The sequence below is a fragment of the Diabrotica virgifera genome, chromosome 5, assembly GCF_917563875.1.
Source record: "Diabrotica virgifera virgifera chromosome 5, PGI_DIABVI_V3a".
Lineage (NCBI taxonomy): Eukaryota > Metazoa > Arthropoda > Insecta > Coleoptera > Chrysomelidae > Diabrotica > Diabrotica virgifera.
Window position 1 is genome coordinate 254156164 of NC_065447.1, and position 24950 is coordinate 254181113.

Consider the following 24950-nt stretch of genomic DNA (forward strand, 5'->3'; position numbering starts at 1 on the left):
CGGTGTTTTGTAACAATTTTCTATATTCGTGGCAAATGTATACCATTTCTGGTCAATATATTTTATTTGTGTTAAAAAACAGGAGTTTTGCTGGGATAAAACTGCAGACGTAAGTACGAGTTATTACATTTTTTCGAAAATGAAAGTTTTGTATTCAAAAAGTATTTTACATGCATCAAAATCTTGAAGTTGTTTCGTTGAGTCCAAGGAAACATAACGAAATCAGAGAATTCTACGTTAGATTTAGAATTAACTAATCCTCCATGTTTGGACCGGATTTGTATATGATTCGATCTTAACCTTCCTCTATTCTAGTACATCAATAACTGAAGACTAAAATAACCTATTCTTAAAGAATCTAGAATCTAGAAAAGTAATTAAAATATTATTTATAACTTTTATGTACACGAAACGATTAGAGAGAGATGGTAGTCTCGCTAAGGTAGGGGGTTGAAAGTCTTTGATGGTACGTGTGGGTGTGGTTCTCCCGATGAATGTGTACGAGTAAGAATGGAAATCGTGGGATAGCAGAGTCTCAAGAGAAATGTTATATAAATAAAATAAATTTCGACCAAGAGTCAGGATTCTGTTAACCGAGATACGATAGTATCAAGTGGTGCCGCTAGGAGGAGCTTCTCCAACAATGCGTCTCAGAATACCTTAAGAACACTTGGTCATTTTGTACTCTAAACCGAGTAAAGCATGAAAAAGAAAAAGAAAATAATCGTTTTCGTTTTGATTCAATTCGAGTCTCTTGCCATCCTCTGACACAGTGTTTCTGGGTCTCTACCCTTTATCGAAGAGGCTATTGCAAGTAGACTGAATTGAATCAACTCGAGACGAAGAAGAACTGCATCTATTAAAATATCTGCAGTATATTGTGGTTAGACTGTCCTCTAACCACAATAAATGTTATATCTTAACCCGCGCTTCCTTCCTGATGTCTGGATTGACCGAAGAGAAGTTTTAAGTTGGACGCCGACCATTTCGGAGTGTTGATGGGAAGAAGTGTCACAGGTCTAATTCCCTCAGGCTTTCACAACTTGTTAGGGTATTAGAAACCCAACACTACCTTGGTCACAGATGACTGTAGATTTTCCTTCTTCTCTTTAAAGATGTAAAAAATTGCTTTCTCCAGTTATATAATGCCCCATGTTGGGCGCCGCAGAATTGAAAGTAGAAGTACTGGCCCTAAAATGTCTCACACGTTGCTACAGTTATGTTTAATCATCACTAAAAACTCTGTGTGTAGGATGTATGTATGTTGAAAATGGATAATGCAGATAGAAGTAAGGTGGAGACTAACACTAAGCCATCGTCAAACCTGTGTGAGGTGTACTTGACCTTATTTTCGTTAAAATGCACAAAGGCAATGGATAATTTTTGTAAATAATCATGGTAGCATCCACGTAAACAAATGGTAACATAAAGTTGATTTATTTCAAATGACTCGTGTATAGAGATAGAAATCAGAAAAATCAACCAAAACATTATAATGTACAATGCAATCTAAAGAATTTGCATGGATATAGCGCATATATTTATGTTCACTACTTATACTAATTTATCCAAATATTTTTATTTTAATAGTTTTATTATTTATTTTCTGGTTTGCTGAATGAACAGAATCTCTAAAGTTGTTAAGGTCGCCTCATATGAAAACACTGTTTTCTGCTCTAAGAAGAAACCCAAACAAACCTATAAAGTAAGCCCTTTTCATAGTTTAGTGCTCATAATTAATGAAGCAACGGCCGATAGTTTCCCATTTCGGAGATGAACTCTGTCGAAAGATAAATATCGTAAATATCGACGAGCGGTATTATTTTCGCAAAATACTCCAAATATTTGAACCGTTAACACACGAATAGTTTCTATTGTTACTCTTAACAATATTTCATTAAAGGGGTAGGCGCAAAATTTGGGCTTCAAGGCTTTTTAAATGCATTTTTTTTTTCGAATCCTCAGAAAACTAATGAGTATTTTTGAAAAAATTAAAAGCAGAATGAAATATTATATTATTATCGAGGGCCGAAAGTCCCTCAAAAATTCCATAATGTTTACTTAAATAAGTTACAGGGGTGAAACAAAAAATAGAAAATTTAGTGTGATTTTTCATTTCAAATAGATTATTAAGATCCCTTAAGGGATCTGTCTCACGAATTTAAGAAAAAGACACATTTTAAGATTTCCTTTAAAGAAACTATTATATTTATTAACAAATTTTTTTTGGATATTGTTAAACACAAGTTTGAGTACATAAAAAATTGTAGATGGCGACCTCCTCTAAAAAATTGGGAATGGTTCAAAGTGGATCCCATTCCATAATTCGTTATATTTTGATGCTTTTTTCTGAATATTTGTAGAAAATTTTAAAAATATGTTTCTTTTTTGGTTGGCTCACCCATAAAATATAAAAAGTGAGGGAGGGGGTAGCTTTGGTAACATCAGAAGTACCTTTTTTTTGGATTTGGGTGGAAATGTTCTAAACACCGTACCATACTTGGCGTGTGTTGGATTCAGAATAGAGGAAAACATCCGAGTCCATTTTCCCCCGTGTAGGGAGATCCTGCAAACGGATGCCCTCCTGTTACCCTGCCTACCAACTAAAACCACCCGTCTTCGTCAAGACACTCCCGTACGTGTTCAGTTAGCGAACGAAACTTAGGAGTGCCTTGCGCAGCCTAGATTGGTCGTAGAAGTTGTCGGCTCTTACCTAGGAGCGGTAAGGAGCCGAGGGAAAGAAAGTATGGATATAACATTGGAGTTTAAATGTTATTAGTGTCTGTGATGGACATGTGGAGCTAAGAAAACAAGAGGTGGCCCCCAAGATAGTAATATCAGTAATATTAACCTAAAAATAAGAAGAAAAAAAAGTATATACACATATACACAAAAATAATCCTATACATATACACATATATAATAATCCAGATCTTTGTTATGCTGTCTCAATTGCTTTCTCTATTATGGACTTTCTCTTCATGATTTTTGTTATGTGATCTATGATGAATTCAAAATTCTCCCTGCTTTCCATAGCGATACGCATCAAGTTGTCAGTTGATATCTCCCCTAGTTTTGACCGCATTGTGTGCTGTTCTGACGCAAACGCATTACATCTAAAGATAAAATGCTCCGCGTCGTCTGTTACGTTGCAAGTTATACAATTATCATCTCTGGTTTTTTGAATCCGATACGTAAAAGACCTAAAAGATCCATGCCCGGTCAGGAACTGCGTGAAATAGAAATTTACTCGTTTGAACTTACATTTATACCACTCTATCACGTTGGGTATTAGTTTTTTGGTCCACTGTGCCTCCCATTCTGTTTGCCATTCTATTAGTAATTGCTCTCTGGTGGCAGCTTTCATCTGTGGTAGATGACCATCCCGAGAGTGGTAGAGAATACGCCGTTCCTTCGCCAGGAGGTGAATGGGAAGCGTACCCGCTATCACTTGTAGGGCTGTCGTTGAAGTAGTCCGGTACGCGCTTGTCACTTTTAGTAGAGGCTTTCGCTGAGCCCTAGTTATTATATCTCGGTATTTTTGATATTTTAGTATATCTCCCCAGATAGGGGTTCCATATAGGAGGGTCGATTGTACTACTTGCAAGTACATTCTTCGTTTTTGGCTACTTGGGCCTCCTATATTCGGCATGATCCTTTGTAGGGCTGCCGTTCTTGCTTCTGCCCTCTGGACTACATTTATCAGGTGTTTCGTGAACCTTAGACCTGTGTCGATGTATATGCCTAGGTATTTTGCACAGTTTGTAGGTCTTATTGTTGTAGTACCAATTTGAAAACTCAACTCAGGTCTTTGTCGAGGTCCTTTCAACATCAGAGGTACCTAACCCTTGCGGTTGGTTGTACGATCATTCTTTCACCTAACATCCTTCTGTTAGTTTTAAAGCTACCACCTTTAAGCTCCATGCTCGACTGGCGAATTTCTGCTACTCCATCCTGCATTTACTCTTGCTGCAAGTCCCTATCCAACGCTCCCTCAAAAAAAAGGGTGACACTTACCTTGACAAGCTGAAAGCCTAAGCGAGGTTTTATTGCATGTCTTTAATCATTTAGGGGAAGTTTTAATTGTGGAACAGGTTAAAAACTTGGAACGGCAAACTAGGAAAACGTTCCATATATTTTGCCGGACAGAACTTCCAATTGATTTGTTATCAATTCATTAAACTCTCATGCAAAAATCAGACTGATGTTTGTCACCAACTGGGCATTTTAATGAGTGGAACTCGAAGAACATATCAAATGACAGGAATCATGTTGGTTAGTAATAGCAGTCTGATTTTTGCGTGAAATTTTAATGAAAGGGTAACAAATCAATTGGATGTTCTGTTCGACAAAATACATGGGACGTTTTCGTAATCTGACGTTCCAAATTTTTAAACTGTTCCACAATTAAAACTTCCCCTGTTCCAGTGTTCCCGTACATCAAAGTGTGTCCAACTAGACATCGTTAAGCTATTAACAAATTTTCAGCTTGCTATTAATCAACTTTTTTTGGTACGCGGGATCCAGGTCTATACATATAATCATGCTTAACCATATACAAATATGTGGTGGATTTGACTAATATTCAAAATATCTCGATAAACACTCGCTTATCAAAAAAGTACTAAGAGGCAAAAAAGTTGTGTGTAACTAATGATGCCACAATAATAATTTAATTGGAACGTACACAAAATTTTGGGGGGTTTAAGGGAAAAAACCCCCATAAAATTTTTATAGGGTGCACAAATTTTACTTTAATTTTTTTTAAGATGTTGCTGCCATAAAATTCCACACCAAAGTCCATTTTCAATAAAAAATCTCTAAGAGTTTTCGATATGTGAAAAACAATCTATTTTCATTTTGTAACCTCAAAGGGCTGTAACTTTTTTTGTGTGCACTATTGTATATAGGTAAGTGAGGTTCAATCAACGTATTTTTGACCCCAGAATCAGTGGTATAATTTATGACCAATCTTTTCTGGACACCCTGTATAATTCATGAAAAACTCCAGCAAATAAACCTATAAAGTAAGTCCTTTTCATAGTTGCTTATAATTAACGAAGCCGATAGTTTTCTATTTCGGAGATGAACTCCAGCGAAAGATAAATATCGACGAGCGGTATTATTTTCGCAAAATACTCCAAATATTTGAACCGTTAACGCATGAATAGTTTCTATTGTTACTCATAACAATATTTCATTAAAGCAGTAGCGGCTTCCTGATAACTCAGAAAGCCGCGAACAATACCAATCGGTGTTGTGTATAAAATTGTTTAACCGTTTTGGATGCCGAGAGGGACAAAGTGCCCGATTGTTTAATAATCCCTTTATTTCCTTTTTTCGAAATATGAAACAGTTCAATTTGGCAGTGATTAGAGTATTTACGAATTAAGTTCGTTAACGTGGCAAAAATACCTTATTTTTGAAAGCTGCATCACTTCATTTCTCTTTATTGTATATTTTTTTATGTAGCGAATGGCACACAATAGAAACACATAATGAAAAAACAATTGAAAACGTTAAAAGAAAAAAGAAAATAAAAATTTCCCAAAGAAAAATCATACAAGAACAACTGAAGGGCGATACGTTCCCTAAAAGTAAATAATGGATAACACAAGAAATAAAGTCATTGATATCAGACAGGACGAAATACAAGAATAAAAACAAACCACAATACCTAAAACAACACAAATAAAACAATCAAAAAAAAATATCAAAGAAGCAAAAGAATTGGGGATATCTAAAAAATGTACAGAAATAAAAAGATTAGAAAAACACACAGCATTAACACACAGAATGGGTACACGATAATTAGACCGAAATCATTAGACCGAAAGCAGTAGACCGAACTCATTGGACCGAAAAGCACTTTACCGAAACCTCACTAGACCGAACAGCATTAGACCGAAATGGTACATAAACTAAAAAATTGAAGTAAATTATGTTAATATTTTGTATATCTGTCTTTTTGTTTATTGTGTTTTTGAAGTTATACTTCTTTAGGCGCGATGGGAGTGAATTTTACATCAAAATCCTTAGTGCCGGACGCACGCGCGTTATACCTTTGCTCTGATTGGGTGTTCAAATGACATGCCAAAAATTATCCAATATGGCGGATGTAGCACAGCTGTGGTTTGATGTGGTCTATTTTTGTGGTTATGGCTGCTGTGTTATAAAATTTGTGAGAAGAGAAACGACAGACAAAACTTAGTTAATAGTTATACTGCCTTTTTAAATAGTTTTCGTATAAATTTTTGGACTTATTAACAAAGAAAATATGCCAGGTGTGGAAGCCCATCAAACAGAGAAGTGGAGTTTTATTCTGTGACTGCTGTTTTCAATCACAAATTTACTGATAAAAACCGATTATCTCGAAGGCGTAGAGATCTGTGGATAACATCAATCAAGCGGGACGATCTCATACAAAACTAAAGGATCAGAGAGTCGAGTAATATTGTAGTGACTTTTTAAATAGTATTTAAAAGCAACAGGTACGTAATAATTGTAAATGTTTCAGTATCCTAATAAAAAATTTCATAGGTACCTACCTATTGGGAAAATTTAAAAAGAACCTACCAAAATAGTATGTAATGCTTTGATTTAGATAATTTGATTACCATCAAAATTTCTATCAATATTCACCTAATATATTGTTTTCTTACTCATGTTTTGTTGTATTTTCTTTCAATTTCATTCAATTCTAAATAATTTCAATTCAAAATCAAAATAATTTGGTTAAATTCAAAACCGTCAAAAGTTTAATCCGTTTAGTTAGTTGATCTTCGCACGTGATGACACATGGTCTCCGTGGGTAAAAGTTTAAGGTGAATGAATTTCAATACTAACTGCGCTGATAAGCGGGTTCGAACCCCAATGGAAACTTTTATTTTTTGAAGTTATACTTCTTTAGGCGCGATTGAGAGTAAAATTTCATAATACTGCGCGCATGCGCACACAGACAGTATGGTATAAACTTTATACGGGATCTGATTGGGTGTTAAAATCATCTGTCAATAATTGTTCAATATGGAGATTTTGGAGAAACAAATTAATGTTGTGTATATTAGTTTTTATTGTTGTGATGGCAGAAGTTGTTGGAAGTTTATAATATTGTAGTGACTTTTTAAATATGTAGTTTTTAAAAGCGGCAGGTACGTAATAATTGTAGATGTTTCAGTATCCTAATGAAAAATTTCATAGGTACCTACCTATTTGTATACCAAAATAGTATGTAATGCTTTGATTTACATAATTTGAGTACCATCGAAATTTCTATCAATATTCACCTAAATATTATTTTCTTACTCTATGTTTTGTTTTTAATATTTCTTTCAATTCTAAATAATTTCAATTCAAAATCAAAAGAATTTGGTTAAATTCAGAACCGTCAAAAGTTTAATCCGTTTAGTTAGTTGATCTTCGCACATGATGACACATGGTCTCCGTGGGTAAAAGTTTAAGCGGGTTCGAACTCCAATGGAAACTTTTATTTTTTTATTTTTTTTACATTTGATGATTGTAAGTTTATTTATTATATAATTTTTTTTCATAAAATACATATTTAGTTATAATTTTTTTCTACATTGTTCAGAAATCATTTGTGGCATTTTTCAATGTGTTTGTTTGTGTGTGTTTTATTCTTTTTTTATTTTAATTTTTGGCACCCTTTTAATAAAAATTTTTGAGAAGTAGTAAGTATTAAAATTAGTTTAATATTTAAATAAAATATAAATAAACTATTTAAAGTATATTAATTTCGTTGAAATCATATAATAGAAGTATAACTTCTTACGTGCGTACAAAGTACACACACATTCTTTTTTTTATACATTTTATGATTGTAAGTTAATTTATTATATAATTTTTGTTTCAGAAAATACTTATTTAGTTAAAAATTTTTCCTACATTGTTCAGAAATCATTTGTGGCATTTCTCAATGTGTTTGTTTGTGTGTGTTTTATTATTTTATTATTTTAATTTTTGGCAGTGTTTTAATAACAATTTTTGAGAGAAGTAGTAAGTATAAAAATTAGTTTAATATTTATATAAAATATAAATAAACTGTTTAAAGTATATTAATTTCGTTGAAATCATATAATAGAAGTATAACTTCTTACGTGAGTACAAAGTACATACACATCCTTTTTTTTGTATTATTTTATATATAGACTGTGTACAGTACAGTACTGTACTGTGCAGTCTGATATGAAATAATTTGCCTCTGTTAAACAAATTAGTGAAGGTAAAAATAAATTAAGGGTAGAGTGGCGTTAATCCAAATAACATTTAGCTGTAATTACATTTGTCTTATCTCTTTTACTGCGACCAGTAAAAATAAATTAAGGGTGAATTTTATTTGCTTCTAATTTGAATTTAATGATTATGACAACGATCATTATGGATAAAGGGTGAAAGGAGGTTGCTCAGATTACAATCCTGTTTGAGCACCCTGTATTATATGCTTTTCGGTCTCCTACTGTTCGGTCTAGTGAGGTTTCGGTAAAATGAGTTCGGTCTACTGCTTTCGGTCTAATGATTTCGGTCTCTTTACAGTAAACCCACAGAAAGATTAAAGAAACGGGTGGCATATACAAAAAGAGAGAGGTATTGGAATTATAATGGACCAAAACAACACAATAATAATTGAAAGTACAGAGAAAATAAATAGATGAGACGAATCTATAAAAGAGCTATTTGAAGACGGAGAAAGAATTGAGACGAATGTATCCATAATTGAGAGATTCCAGTCCAAGGTGTTACGTTCAATAATCGATGCTCCGTGGTTTGTTACTAACAGGGATATTTACAATGATCTGGAAACGAAAACCGTCAGTGAAGTGATATTGGAGTTAAGTGCAAAATACATCGTACGTCTTGAAAGCCACGCGAATGGGCTTGCAATTAATTTGTTAGACAACAGTCAGGAAACAAAACGGTTAAAGAGACAGATACCATTAGATTTACCGCACAGACATTAATATTGTTACAGTAGCTAAGTTAATATATTATAACAATATGTACTTTAGTAATTTAATATTATCTCTATAGAGATGTGTGGCGCTGGTCGCAATCTCTTCATGTCATTATTTCTCAGATAAAATGTGCCTATTGTTATATGTTATAACAGATTGCCTAATAAACACATAAAAAACGTTTAAAAAATGGTAGTCAAAGAAGTTCTAATAGAAGGCATTAGCTATTTAAATTTTTCAAAACTGGTATGTAAATTTAAATACGTTATGTGTAGCAACCTTTTTCTAAAATTATACCACCCCGCTGATAACATTAGGGGTATGCGGATAAAAAACTATATCGTTAATAAAAATAATAAGATGCAAATTCCAGTCTATCTTATACTAGGAAAATGTTTTCAGAACAACTTAAATATCCAAAACTCATTTAAACTCTCACGCTGTAGTAAAGAATGGGATTTAAATATTAACGCATATCTCAAACTTTCCAGAAAAGTATTCCCGGAAGTTCAGATGGCTTATATTTCAAACTTCTGTAAAAAGTTTTAACGTCGGTTCAGATGTTTTACTATTGTATAGTTACTCGGTAACAATTAAAAATTTTGTTCTAAAAATCAATAAAGCAAAAAACTGTTTAAACATAGAAAACCTTTGATTATCACGAAGAGATGAAAGGAGATATATTTGAAGAATAGTTCGAACAAATAATTGCATTTATAACTAAACATTCAATTATTTTGAATAGTAAAATACCAATTATAACACGGTGATAATGGTAACATCTCAAGGCTAATTGAAATACAACGAGGTGTCAGACAGGGTTGTGTGCTATTACCGATACTGTTTAATGTCTACTCGGAGGTAATATTTGAGAACGCTTTATCGCACTCTTCAGAAGGTATCGGTATAAACGCATAAAGAGTAAATAACATTCGCTATGCAGATAACACTGTTTTAATGACTGATTCGCACCATAATCTCCAGATACTCAGGGTCACTGAGAATTGTGAAAAAATGAGGATGAAGATTAATACTGCGAAAACCACAGTTAATAAAATATCGAAGAACAAAAATTTACCCCTTCCCATATATATGTGAACCGCCAACAGTAGACTAATACAAATATCTTGGCTGTTGGTTCAACAATCAACTTTATTATAAAAGAGAAGTAAGGGCAAGAATAGAGCTAGGCCGACAAGGATTTATCAAACTAAAAAGCTTATTTTGTAACAGTGGCGTTAATTTCAGTCTTAGATGTAGTTTTCTGTATAGCTATGTATGGTCGTAAATATTGTATGGAACGAAGGCCTGGACGCTCGACATATAAGTTAGAAGCTTTGAATTTTGGCTTTATAGAAGGATCTTGAAAATACTTTAAACAACCAAAACCACCAACGAAAATGTCCTGAGGATAGTCCCGGATTAAGAATCTTGAGGCCCCTAGGCAACCCAAGAAAGGCTGTTAAGAAACTTTTTCTTTTCCCTCCAAAACCTCGGATAACTCCTCCATCTCCCGTCTATTTTGCCACTGTCGAACGGTGGTAACAGTTTTTAATAATTTTCATTTTTTAAAATGATCGTTCGCCTGTTGCATTTGTAATCATTAGCCTAAGATGAATCTTACAAGCTACTGACAAATTTCGAAACTTCGATTTGAACCCAAAAAGACTATGAAGCATTAATAAATTGTTTTTGCTACCAGTCCTGAAGATGGACTACAAAATATTTGAACTGCAATAGTTCATCGTAAATTTCAGGTTCAATATAATCAGTATAGTTTTCATGTAGTTTTGAAGCGCATTCCTTTATTTGAGTATCACTCAGTTTTGGAAAAACACACAAAACAACAATACTGATTTACTGACTCATACGCTGTCAACTGACGACTCAGCTCAATAATTAGCTTATCCAAAATTGGTAGATACGTTTCAAACTCTAACTTTTCTACACCCTGTAGAAAATCTTCATTGGAATTAGCATCATCAAAATGTAGTTTTCTTGCTCGCGTTTGTTTGCTCTCGTCGGCAGAATATTGTAGAAGCTGAACTGCAGTTTTAGGTTCAATATCTTCTCTCTGTAATGATTTACAGACAGGGTTGATACAGCGGATCCAAAATCAGCGGATCCCGGATTCGTGATCAGCGACCCCAAAAACCCCCTTGTCATATGGTTTCGTCAAATAGTCCACAGTTTATTTTTTTTGGTAAACCTGTGTTATTAAAGTTTTTTTTTGACATTTCTTTCAACAAACACTTAGCTTCATGAACTGTTTCAGCTTTCTGATTAGAGTCTTCAGCAAGCGTATGAAGAGCAGATTTGAAAGCGTTGTAACCTTTAGAAAAAGGTCTTGTTGCATGTGTCTTTGCAGTCCATTTTGTGCTGCTTATTCTTTTAAGGTCTAGCTAGATAGTGGTGAATGAGATCGCTTATTGGAGTTTCATGTGTAAGCATTTGATCATAACTTCCCAACGGTGGGTAGAGGCTGAAAAAAAGTTGAACACGGATTGAATAAACCCAAAATAAGATATTCGATTTGGGGAGAATACGTTAGCCAATCTTTTTTAATTTTTGTTAGACTGATATGTTTTCGAAAAACCATAGATTTTGTAAAAATCTTGTAATGCCAACAAAATTTCCTTTTGATGCTGAAAAACTATCATCAAGGTTTTTACATTCTGAAGACATTTCCCAATTCAAAATTTTCGTACTTCTTTAGTTATTGTATTCTGTAATCCAATTCGTAAAAATATATTCAATTTATCTTTAACTTGAATTCCTAAATTAGTTTCGGTTTCTGATTTTTTAATCTTGAACTGGAATAGAGCTGCCGTTACATGTTTTTCATCTTCTTCAGCTACGGAAGCTATATTTTCCTCAGTTATTTCTACTTCATCACGTGAATTTTCATTGGTTGCACCTTCACCAGCTATAGATTTCAGTGTGAAACTGAGTTTAAATAAGTTTTGGTTCTCTTTTAGTTTTTGTTTAAGCATCTTTTCTTTCTCCTGATTTTTCTTGAGTTTTTCGGCTCCACTCTCGAATATTTTTTCTTGTTTTCATCTAGTACTGTTCCTTCTACCAAAGCTCATTCGTTACCGATTTATTCTCACAACATAGACTTTCTATGTGATCAAAAGTATGAATTATAATGTAGTTTTATACGTTCACCATCATTTTATGGTATTGCGCGATATTTGAATTTTTCAACATAAGATGATTTATAGTTTTTATTTAAGTCTAATTATTATTTTTTCGTTTTGGGCCCTCCGAGGCCCTCTTTAGAGCCGAGACCCCTAGGCAACTGCCTTCTTTGCCTATTGGTTAATCCGGCACTGCCTGAGGAGAATAGATACTGATAGGGAGCTGCTAAAGATCAACAAAGTTAGAAAAATTAACTACTTAGGACACATAATGTGAAACGAAAAGTACCGCCTCGCGCAACTGTCCATTCAGCGGAAGATTAAAGAAAAACGGGGCCCAGTTAGGGTCAGATATCATGGATAAAAAATATCAGAGACTGGTCCACTCTTGATTCAACATCTTTGTTTAGAGCCGCATTGAACAGAGAAAGATTTGCAGAATAGTCACTAACCACCACTAAAGGAGACAACACCTCAAGAAGAATCTTCAACAACCTGCATAAGATTTTTTCAGCTGCTTTTTCTTTCTTTACTGCAATACAGCTTGCAATGTGCTTGAAAGAATTAAACTGAATATTCGTAAAAAAAAGTAACAAAATATACTTCAAATTAAAACCAGCAAAATTTATCAAAGCAAATTGTAAAACGTGGCGTATAGCATAAGATAAACACAGAATAATAAATAAAAGTTTTTCGTCTATTACATTTTACTACATTTCATGCGCGTCATTTACTGATTGTATCGTCGCAGAATAGAGTCCAGGTCTGCGGTTGATTAATTTTCCCGGAAACTGCATCCAGCGATCGCCCTAAACTCTGATTAATGGCCGCAAAGTTTTTCTGACAAGTCCCAGTTAGTTGGCCAACTCTCCTGAGACATCTTGGAGCTAAACTAGAACAAGACACTTGCGTATACGCGAAAGACTACCACTTCTCAACTTTAACTAATCATTCACAATTCGTTAAGATGACGTTGGGATTTTTATTATTTATTAAACAGTTGGTAAATGAGATTGAGGAAGGTCTTGTTTAATTTTAGACAAAACTAAAGTTTCCAGATAGGGATTCATTCGCTTGACCTAAAAGATTATGACTCTTTTCTGTGTCAGATTAAAATAAATGAAATATTTGGATCTTCTTCTTTTGGTGCCTATTTTATTGACCGATGCTATAAATATATTAGTTTTCGGTATGAAGAATCTTTTCCTCCAGTTTTTTAACCATAATTTTGAGAAACTCTTGCTTTCCAAATAATACTTTGTCTTAGAGAATTATATTTCTTCTTCTTCTTAGCCTTCTACAGTATATTTTTGGACATAGGAACTCTCTGTCCTGAGGAACATATTTCAATTTGTTCCAGTTATTTTTTTTAAGAAGACCATCTGTGGTGTGAATTCGTCTACCTTTCTAAGGTCTTTAATTTTGTATTGTGATGTTGCAACGTTGTTCTTCTTGTCTAGCAGTGTGGCCTGTGAAGACTACTACTTCTCAACTAATCTAATCATTCACAATTCGTTAAGATGATTTTGGGATTTTATTATTTATAAAACAGTTGGGAAATGAGATTGAGCAAGGTTTTGTTTAATTTTAGATAAAACTAAAGTTTTAAAATAAATTGAAAAAAATTAAAAAATAACAACTATGATAGATCTCTTTTCAACATATAATAATAAATAATATTCTTTTGTCTAGAAATTGTCTGTGGATTAGGCTTATTGGGGATACCTAAACAAAAAAAAACGCGCCTTCAGACTCTGCCTCATAGGTGGCGGGAGAAAGGGTCAAAAATAGCTTAATAATAGCATAGGAATCTTAAAATCACTATACATAAATATATAGATAAAAAAGTAAGCCGAACGTTTTGTTTTTATTGTATTCCTATGAGCATTCGAGAATCTGGTCAAGTTTGGAGCGTTGTAAAACCTAGATAAATAGATAAAATTAAACAATTTATAGCGGAAATTGTTCGTTGAAAAATCCTCTACAAAATTGCTTTGATATTATTTTATTCTGAAATGAACGAAAAAAAAAAGTTAAAACCTCCAAAAGGAAACTTATTACAAAATTTTGTCCTATTTTTTTAGCTTTTTTGTTCGTCACTTGAAGATAAAAAGTAATGGAAATACAATTGTAGAAAATTTAATTTGCTATATTTTATGTGTAATTAAATTTTCTATAGGGTTGCTAGTTTACGAGATAAAGCGCGAAACCCATTTGCACCCCTTTTTCCAATATAGCGGCTGGGGGGCAAGGGTGGCGACCCCAAAAACTTGAACTTAAGCTTCTACTAAGCCCCCTACACATTAATCCTAGAAGAACCAAGGAGGGTTAAAAAGTATCCACAACATTGCATTACATCCGACTTTCTAAATACCTTTGTTCCTACAAATCTCAAATAATTAGTAGTTGTCGGCGTACTACTGCTTTATTAGATGGCATGATTAGCATTTCTATAATTTAATTCATTTCCTCATACTTTTATAAAAACTTGACATTGGACTATAAATAAAATCCCCTTGAATACCTTCAACACCAACCCAAAATGGAAAGAGACGATATCATTCATGGGTCAAATTAGCAAAATCTAAAAGAAAAAAGGCTAATAATTGGGCAAAATCAACCATAGTTTGTTCAAAATGCAAGTATGTATGCGGTAAGCACAGCATGAAGTCAAAAATATTTCTGTGTCCTACGATGATGCCAATTCCACTGAAGCCTAAGACTTCGGGTAAATTATAAATTCGTATCTTTTAATGTTCCATTAACGTCTAGGAATACTATACGAGTTAGTTTAAATAAAGAAGCACGTTTTTGATTAATTTATGTGTGGACATTTATTGACCTCCCTTGGTCCTCGCTTTTTCTACTAAAAGGTTGGTCCTGCGAGGGTTAAAAAAATAAAATTGACTCCTCTAACAAATGCAACCCTAAATTTAACATTTCAATGGACTACTATGTTTGTCATTGTTTTTGTTTTCTCCTTTGTAGTTCCGCGAATGTTGTGGCTATAATCAAAATATTGTCAGCAAATCTGAGTTGGTTTAGCTTCTTGACAAATTTATGCATGCATTGGGTACGGGAAACACTATGTGTTTATAGCTTTGTTTAAAAAAAAAATTCTAGCAATGCAAATAATTAAAACCGATAGAATTTGACTTCATTCAAAAAAGATATGATCAAGATCACCCTGCTTTCCGCAATGTTTGCAATTATCGTCTTCAATCACATTTATTTTATATAAATGACTTGGATAGCAAGCATGCCCAAAACGTAGTCGATTTATAGTTGTTATATATTTACGTGGAGCTTTAAAACTCTTAAACCAGGTACTTTGTGGAATCACTGATTGTAAAGTGGTGTATCTTGTGGGGTTTGTTAATCAGTAAAGATTCCATTGATCTTTCCTTATCGATAGTTGGTTTCTTTTAAAAATAGTAATAACATCTGATACACATAAAGAATATGACAATAAAGTGCCTGATATTATACTGGATTTAGCTAAGTAGTCTACATACTTAGGATTTCACTTGAACTTTCCAATGCAGTAAACAGAATTGCTATTTTATTTTTTAATTTAAAGTTATTCGGGTTCAAAAATTGCAATTTTTCGATTTTTTGAAAGTTCAACGGCGTTTATCTCGAAAAGTATGCATCCTACGAAAAAACTTGTAAGAACATTTTTTACTTAGAATCACCCAAAAAAATACAAAAAAAGGTTTTGTTTTGCGAAAAATCGCTGTTATTCATTTCCTCAAGTTCTTTGTTTTATAACAATCTCATCGACATCCATATTAACTGTTACCCAAAAAATTCGTGTTCTACGGGTCAAAATACACAAAAAAAAAACTTGGGTAAGTCCATCTGAATTTAGGCAATGCCCGAGGATTGGAAAGAAGGCAGAATTATACCAATATTTAAGAAAGGAGAAGTAACAAACTGTAACAATTATAGAGCAATATCTCTACTGAGTACAACATATAAAATTCTAACAGCCCTCATCAAACAAAAACTCAATCAATTCACAGAGAAAAAAATTGGGGACTATCAGCAAGGATTCACAGAAGGCAGATCCACTACAGATGCGATCCACATAGTTACACAAACAATCGAAAAATGCCACGAACACAACATAGAACTCCACATCCTCTTCCTAGACTTCAGACAAGCTTTTGACTGTATTGGAAGAAATAAATTATTTATTGAAATGAAAAATCAAGATATACCAGCAAAATTAATCAGATTAACAAAAATGACCATGGATGGAGCTCGAGCCAAAGTAACAACAGAAGAAGGTAGCACAAAATCAATTGCAATAGAAACAGGAGTGCGACAAGGCGACTCCCTGTCAACCACATTATTCAACATAGCACTAGAAGGAACAGTCAAGGCCAGCAAAATTAAAGGAACTATAGCCCACTCCTCAACACAAATAGTTGCATATGCAGATGATTTAGTTCTTATGGGAAGAGACAAGGAAAGATTAAAAGAAGCAGTAACAATCCTGGCAAAAGAAGCACGGAAAAGAGGTCTAGAAATTAACGAAGGAAAAACAAAATATCTACTCTGCTCTAGAAGAGAAGATAACAGGATGAGAGAAATCAAAATAGAAAACTACACTTTTGAAAGAGTCCAACAATTTAAATATTTGGGAGTAATAGTGAATGGCCAAAACAAGAGGAGTGAAGAAGTAACGGAACGAATACTAACAGGCAACAAAACATACTGGAGATATCATAGGCTTATGAAGGACAAGAACTTATCCAGAAATACAAAACTGAAAATATACAGAGTTGCAATCAGACCAGTAGTTACGTACGCAGCTGAGACAATGTGCCTCACGGAAAAAGATGAAGAAAAATTGAGAATATTCGAAAGGAAAATCCTCAGACGCATCATGGACCCGATAAGAATGGACAACGGAGAAATGAGAAGAAGAATGAACCATGAACTAAGAGACATAATGAAGGGAGAAGATATAGTTAGATTTATTAAATCACAGGCTGAGATGGCTGGGACACATAGAAAGAAGGAAAAACGACAGATTGATTAAGAAGATCACCAGATGGAAACCGGCAACTGAAAGACCAAGAGGAACACCCAGAGAAAGACGGGAGGACTAGGTCATGAGAGACATCAAAATTCTGGAAGTGAAAAACTGGAGGGAACTATGCACATATCGAAATGAGTGGAAGAAAATAGTAACGAAAGCCAAGTCATACAACAAACTTTGACAACATACAAGTGGAATGCGGAGTGATTCACCGCAATAAGCGAATCTGAGAGCTCTAATTAAGAGCGGCAAACATTCCACCTGGAATGAAAAGCCCTGATGATGATGATGAAGTCCATCTGAATTTAGGAGGCCGTTGTACCCCCCTGGCGACAGGACTATTATGAAATATTTGTTAAATTTCAGCAAGTCCAACATTTACTGTTTTAAAAAACTATGATGACAAATTATACAAACAGACATGGTAATTCTCTCTCATATATAATACAAACAAGACGTCGTCTATTATGCAGCTACCAAACAGACGACGCGACGCCGACATCAGGACATCACATATCAGACTATCTTTTGCCAGCACACACCAATTTGTCTTCCGAAAGATAACTTTGTGTTTACTATTTTATTTATTTTAACTGAATATATTTAACGCCAGGTATGTGTGATGATAAAAATATTTTTAGTTTACTATTTTCGATTGAATTTTTGTTTGCTTTTAATGAGAAAAATTGCAATGCATTGCTTTTTTATTTGAATTCTTATGATTTTTTTTAAAATATGTTTTGATGCTATACAGGGTGTCCCAGACTAATTTAGCCACGCTATATCTCTTAAACGAATGGAGATTTTCGAATGGGACAAAAAGTGGTCTATTCTACTTGTAATACACTTTAATATGACGTTGAAAAAAATCATCCCCTAAATATTCATCCCTTAGTTACAACCCCTAACTTTATTTTTTTTAATAGCACCCTGTATATTTTTTTATAGTTTTGGATGTGGTCTTCTATCGTCTCTTTAACACATTTTTTGAAAATAAAATCGGTTCGTAAGTATCCAAGAAAATATCAGTTAAGTTTTGTTAATTGTGTGTCCCAGACTAATTTCTCCAGGCTATATTTCTTAGACGAATAGAGATTTTCGAATGAGACAAAAACTGATCTATTACATTTGTAATACACTTTAATATGGCGTAGAAAAAAAATTATCCCCTAAATATTCATCCCTTAGTTACAACCTCTAACTTTATGTTTTTTAAATAGCACCCTGTAAGTTAGGGATGAATATTTAGGGGATGAATTTTTTCTACGCCATGAGAAAGTGGACAAATGGAATAGATCAGTTTTTGTCCCATTCGAAAATCTCTATTTGTTTAAGAAATATAGCCTGGATAAATTAGTCTAGGACATACAATTAACAAAAATAAACTGATAGTTTCTTGGAAGAGAATCGTGACGAATTTCTTCTTCTGCCTGTTTGCATCCACTTCTGGACAAAGGCATTCCCATGAGTTCTCCAATATTCTCTGTTTTGTGCTATTTGGTGCCAGTTTCCTCCCTATTTTTGCTTTAATATCGTCTAGCCATCATTTTTGTGGCCTTGTTAAGTCATACTTATGACTAATTTACTTCTTAAAAAAATAAAATCAAAACCGTGGAATTAGAGTTATTACGAAATATGGCGTCTTTCGAAATGGAAAAAATTTTGAAAACAAGCAACATAATAACAATGCCAATACTAATAGAGTTATTTAATAGATGTCTCCATAATAGCATAATCCTTAAAGACTGAAGAGAGTCTAGTAATACTCATATTCAAAAAAGGGGACAAATGTGACCTTGAGGATTATAGATCTTTATCGTTGCTCAATCGGATCACATCCGATCCGAAAAATCAAATTATGTAAATCAAAACATTACCTACTAGTAGGTACATACATTTTCCAAATAGGTAAATACCTATGTAATTTTTATTAAAATACTGAAACATTTACAATTAAGTACGTACCTGTTGCTTTTAAAAACTATTTAAAAAGTTAGTACAATTATAAACTTGCTTTTGTCTGTGACCTCACAACAATTAAAACTAATATACAATATTTGTTTATCATAACCTCCATATTGAACAATTATTATTGTCATGTCATTTGAACACCCAATCAGAGCAAAGGTATAAGGCGTATGCGCCGGGGAACAAGGTTTTTGATGAATTCGCGCATATTAAATTTCACTCCCATCGCGCCTAAAGAAGTGTAACTTCCAGTGGCATACGGTGACATTTTCGGAAGAGGAAGCGTTTCAATAAGGGTTTAACAAATATTTTCTTACGAGGGTCGAGATCAAAACATATACCTACTTAATAGATGTATACCTAATGTATTACCTTTTAACTTATATCGACTAAAAACAAAAACTACAAAAAATTAGGTATAGTGTTTAACTCAGTCTGAGAGACATGCACACAAGGAGGATTTACTCTTATACGCGGGCGTCACTCCATCACGCCCCAATGCTTCATACTATCCACTTCCCCTACGATAGCACTCTGATGCGCTATATGGGCTCTCTATCAGCAAAGTGATTATTATGTGGGAGTTCTGGATACAAAGACTCACAAACGAAATCCTACCCCGATCAATGCAGGTTAGTGACTCTAGTGACTTAGTATATCGTATATCTAGTGACTTATCATCGATCTGTACTGCTTGCTCAGGGTCGAGTCCCTGCTCCAGGCTTGGTTTCTTTAAACTTAAAAAGAAGAGTTCTATTCAATTTTTTTTTTATTCCGATTTCGCATCACCTTCCATAATACACAACTTTCAACAATATGACACTTATTTACTTATACTTGAGTCCTATTCTCTTATCAACCAATGCAAATTTTTTGTCGATAACATCGTCGTAAAATTTTGGATTTTCTGATAATTAAAATAAAAATGTATACCATTTTTATTCAGTTGCAATGCGAAGGCAAAACAATCTTACTTTTCAATTAGAATACGGAGTGCAGTCCAGTCCCTTTAATCGCGATTTTCGGCTCTTATTGGAGCCTCATTGGAAAGAACAGTCCATATTTTAACTGATTCGCATCGAGAGCTTTTCCCACCCATTGCAACCGAAGTGCACTACATTTTTATTTTATAGTCGTATTACTCCGTAGAGTAACTAGGTGCATTTTTCCGTTGGAACTTTACCAGCTGCAGACGGGGGATGTGAATTGCATAGTGTAGAATTCCTTCCCTCTCGTCTTCACTGCAGCATTCATTTGACTTGCAAATTGTAGAAGTCTTGGAGGTGTCACCAGGAAAGTGTACAAATAAGTTTTCAATTTAAAAATCTTTTAGTAGTGTTTTTAATATTTTTCAATATTATTAATTTACTATTAGGATTGAAAACTACTTCGTCTTTCTGATAATTGTTTAATAAATGCACTCTTTTTCAATGGATAATAGGGCTAACTTGGAAAGTCTGTCTTCACTTGTAAAATTTATTGTAAAACTCTTGATGCATTTTAATACTGAAAAACTTCGTTCAACTGATGCGCTTGTAGCTGGGATAGTTAGTACCTACTACTTAATTCACACAACTTGCCCACTTCACACAAAAAATTCAACCGATTCCTAAGTATTTCTTTATCACTAATTTCAGGTGTTTTATAAATGACATTTAACTGAGAATACAAAGCTAGATTACAAAAAAAAAATCATAATTTAATCGTACTGAATTAAATAGGTACACACCTCTGTGGGATATTTTAATGAATTATAATTAGACATATTAAAATTACATAATTCTACATATTTTATTTCTTTAAAATTTTCAAAGTGATAATTCATTTGTTGTAGAATATTATCAAAAATTTCGAGGTATAATCGTCGATAGGTCTCTCTTTCGCCGACAATATCAATCATCATTATTTTTCTTTTAGGTTCGAAGCCCATATTTTCAGCTTTATCCTAAATATTTTTAAACAGCTCATTTTTTTAATCATCATAAGTCATCAAATTGTCTTATACAAAATGCAATGTCACTTGACTTCGTCTGTAAAATGTCGTAGGTACTATAAAATATCAGTAAAAGGAAAAATCTCAAAATGTCAAATAAAATATTAGTAAAAATATTAAGCAAAAAATTTAAATCGAGCCATTTGTACCTAAATACCTACCCCTTATAGCAGCAGTAACAGACTCCGCATCTCGTTTTCGAATCGGAAGCGGTCGGACGAGTGCTTCAAGGCGTATCAAAATTCGCGTGAAAGGAACATGACTAGCGAGTGAGGTTATTAAACCCTCACCAATTTTTGAACGGGACAAATGCATGACAAGCAGCGATTTTGAGATGCGCTTTCGTCAGGACCGGACTGAATCGTTAAATTGTGTGCTTATTTGAGACCGTTCGTATGCGATCAAATTTTAATAATGTTTCAATGCCTATTAGTTACATAATAGATTACTTAGATTAGGGAAACATTGTTGATAATTAAATACTAATTAATAATATATGTATTTTCTTATATGGAAGAATAGGGAAGCGGTGCTTCCCCCGCTTCCATGGACCGCACGCCTCTGGTAACTTCAAAAATATGAAAAAAAAATTTAAGAAACGCTTTTCTGTAGTTACGAGTGACTAAAGTTAAAAATATTATAAAAAAATCAGCTAGAAAGCAAAAAATAAAAAAAAAATCAAACTCGAAGGATCATTCGAAAAAAAAAGACAGATTAAATATACAAAAATCCCGTGCATTCGTTAAAAAATTGAAAAAATGTAACACATTCGTTAAAAACAGGGTGGGGCGCGTCTTCATCGAATAAACGGTTTGAGGATAGATATTTTTTTACTTTTCGCGCCACACGCTTTTTTTTAAAGAATGTGTTAGATTTATTTAATTTATCTACGACTGATACATAATATATGTATTATACTTGTGGTGTTTGCAATATAATGCTATATAATAATCCCTTAGGGATTAATAATGCGGGATTAATAGCTATTAATCCCTCTGGCACAACAATCACAAAATTCACCACGGAAACAAAATAATCAACCTCAAAAAGTGTCACTGTCAAACGAATAGTATATCGGCCTCAAAGTTATACCGGCCATTGTTATCGCAGATCATCTGCCACTCTGTATATTGATGGAGGAGGCGATTTAACTGGATTAAAGCGTCATGGGGGCTGGAAGTCAACACAGGTAGCTGAAGGATACATTGATCAGTCCATGAGAAACAAGGCAACTACAGCAGATACTATCGCTAAAGAGATAAACAGTAATGTACCATCTTCTTGTTCTACAGCAATCGAGATCCCAAATATTTGTATTAAAAACTCTACTAAAGTTAATGATGATTCTCAACCAATTCAGTTTATTAATTGTACTATTACTAATTTTAATGTTTTTAACAAATAAAGTTGTTCATTAAAAATCTTAAATTAATTAATTTGTCGTAGATAAAGTAGAGTATACTACTCGCAATAATGGCTCTCATTCCCTCGGAATGTTACTCCCTCGCCGCTGACGCGGCTCGGTTCGTAAATATTCCTCGGGAATAATAGCCATCATTATTGACTCGTGGTATAATCTACTATTTTTAACGAATCTGCGGGATTTTTGTATATTTAATCTGTCGCAACAGTTTTTTTTTCGAATAATCGTTCGAGTTTGAATTTTTTTTATTTTATGCTTTTTAGTTGATTTTTTTATAATATTTTTAATTTTAGTCACTCGTAACTACAGAAAAGCGTTTGTTAAAAAAATGTTTTTCATATTTTTTTTTTGTTATTTATTCGAAATTAAACTCACGTTTTACTAGTTTTGCAGTCTAATAAAGCTACCCGTCACAATATGAAGGTGAATAAAACTATATAATATAATAAATTGGAATGTTAGAAGGTTGAAATTAACCATTATTTAATGTGAATATTGATTATTAGCAAACAATATTATTAGCAAACCGGTTGGTGTAAAATAATATCATATATTAATTCGAGCGTTTCAGTCGGAATAATACAATTATCTAAAATTTATTACAGTTAATATTACATTGAAAACTTGTTAGCATTATATAATTAATTGAATTATATGTTGCCAAATTGACTGCATTCAGTACATTCAATTTTAATTAATTATAAGGATATCTTTGGTTTCGAATAATAGGGGGCAATCTTTAGCGGAATAAAAAGATACAGCAATTAATTTGTCTTACAGTAAAATGATGAATTCTTCTTCTTAAAGTGTCTTTTCCTCAGTGGAGGTTCAGGTGTTCAGCTGTGAACTCTTCTCTGCCTTCAGCTGTTCTTATCAATTGTTCAAAATTTAGCCCTTTCCATTGTCGGATGTTCCTTAGCCACGATAATCTTTTCCTTCATTCACCTTCTTTTGGTGCCTATTCGGTTCGAATATTGGAGATCATTCTGTCTATAATTATTTTATTAACTGATGCTTTAAATAGATCAGTTGTTGTTGTGGAGAACCATTTCTTCAGGTTCTTTAACCATGATATTCTTCTTCTCCCGATTCCTCGCTTTCCGAATACTCTGTCTTAAAGTATTACCTTCAGTAATCTGTATTTAGTGCCATTTCTCATTATGGGCCCGAGATATTCTAACTTTCTCCTTTTAATGGTATACATCACCTCTCTTTCACCAGAATATCAAACGAGGAAGTGGCTCAAGCGCTTCAAAAAATAAAGAAAGGAAAAGCAGTCGGACCAGACGATATTCCTGGGGAAGTATGGAGAGCATTGGGAGATACAGAAATAGGTTGGCCAGCAAGTCTATTTAATAGAATTATGGAAGATGGACAAATGCCAGACGAATGGAGAAGCAGTATAATGGTACCTGTCTAGAAAAACAAAGGAAACATACAACAATGTACAAACTACAGGGCTATAAAACTACTTAGCCACACTATGAAAATATGGGAGAGAGTAATTGATAAACGGATACGTGAAGAAACCGAAATATCTGATAATTAATTTGACTTTATGCAGGACAGACCTGCATAAATTCAAACTGAAAATTGCAACAGACGCAATTTTAATTGCAAGGCAACTGATGGAAAAATACAGAAATAAAAATACCAACGCTCATATGGTGTTCATTGATCTTGAGAAAACATATGATAGAGTTCCTCGAGAGATTCTGTGGTGGGCACTCAATAAGAAAGGAATCCCTCGCGAATATGTAAAGATTGTGAGAGATATGTATAAGGAAGTAACGACTAGTGTTAGGACAGGTGTGGGAGAGACTGATAAATTTCAGGTGAAAGTAGGATTGCACCAAGGCTCGGTGCTTAGTCCTTATTTATTCTCATTAGTTTTGGACCAGATAACAGCGAAACTACAGGGTAGCTTCCATGGTGTCTAATGTATGCTGATGATTTAGTGTTAATAGGATATAGTGAAAGAGACTTAGAACAAAAACTGGAACAGTGGAGACAAGCTCTGGAGAAAAAACGTTTAAAACTTTAACGTTTATTCTATAATTATTCATGAAAATATTTTTTTACAGAAACAGATACAATATCTAATATCTGTATCTGAACAGATACAATATCTAATATCTGTATCTAATATCTTTATCTAAACAGATACAATATCTAATATAATTGGTTTCTTTTCTTTAAGATATAAAAACTCGTCAACAAATCGAAAAGTCACTTGATAATTGTTTTGAGCCGCCTACATACTTCAGCAGTTATTACCGGTTTATCAGTGTCAAATTAATATTACACCTACTTATTACAATTCTGTGCCTCAGAGCTAAACTGTATTAACTCACAAAATTGAAATTTTACAGGAGAGCAGTTTAAAAGAAATATAAACAGTAAA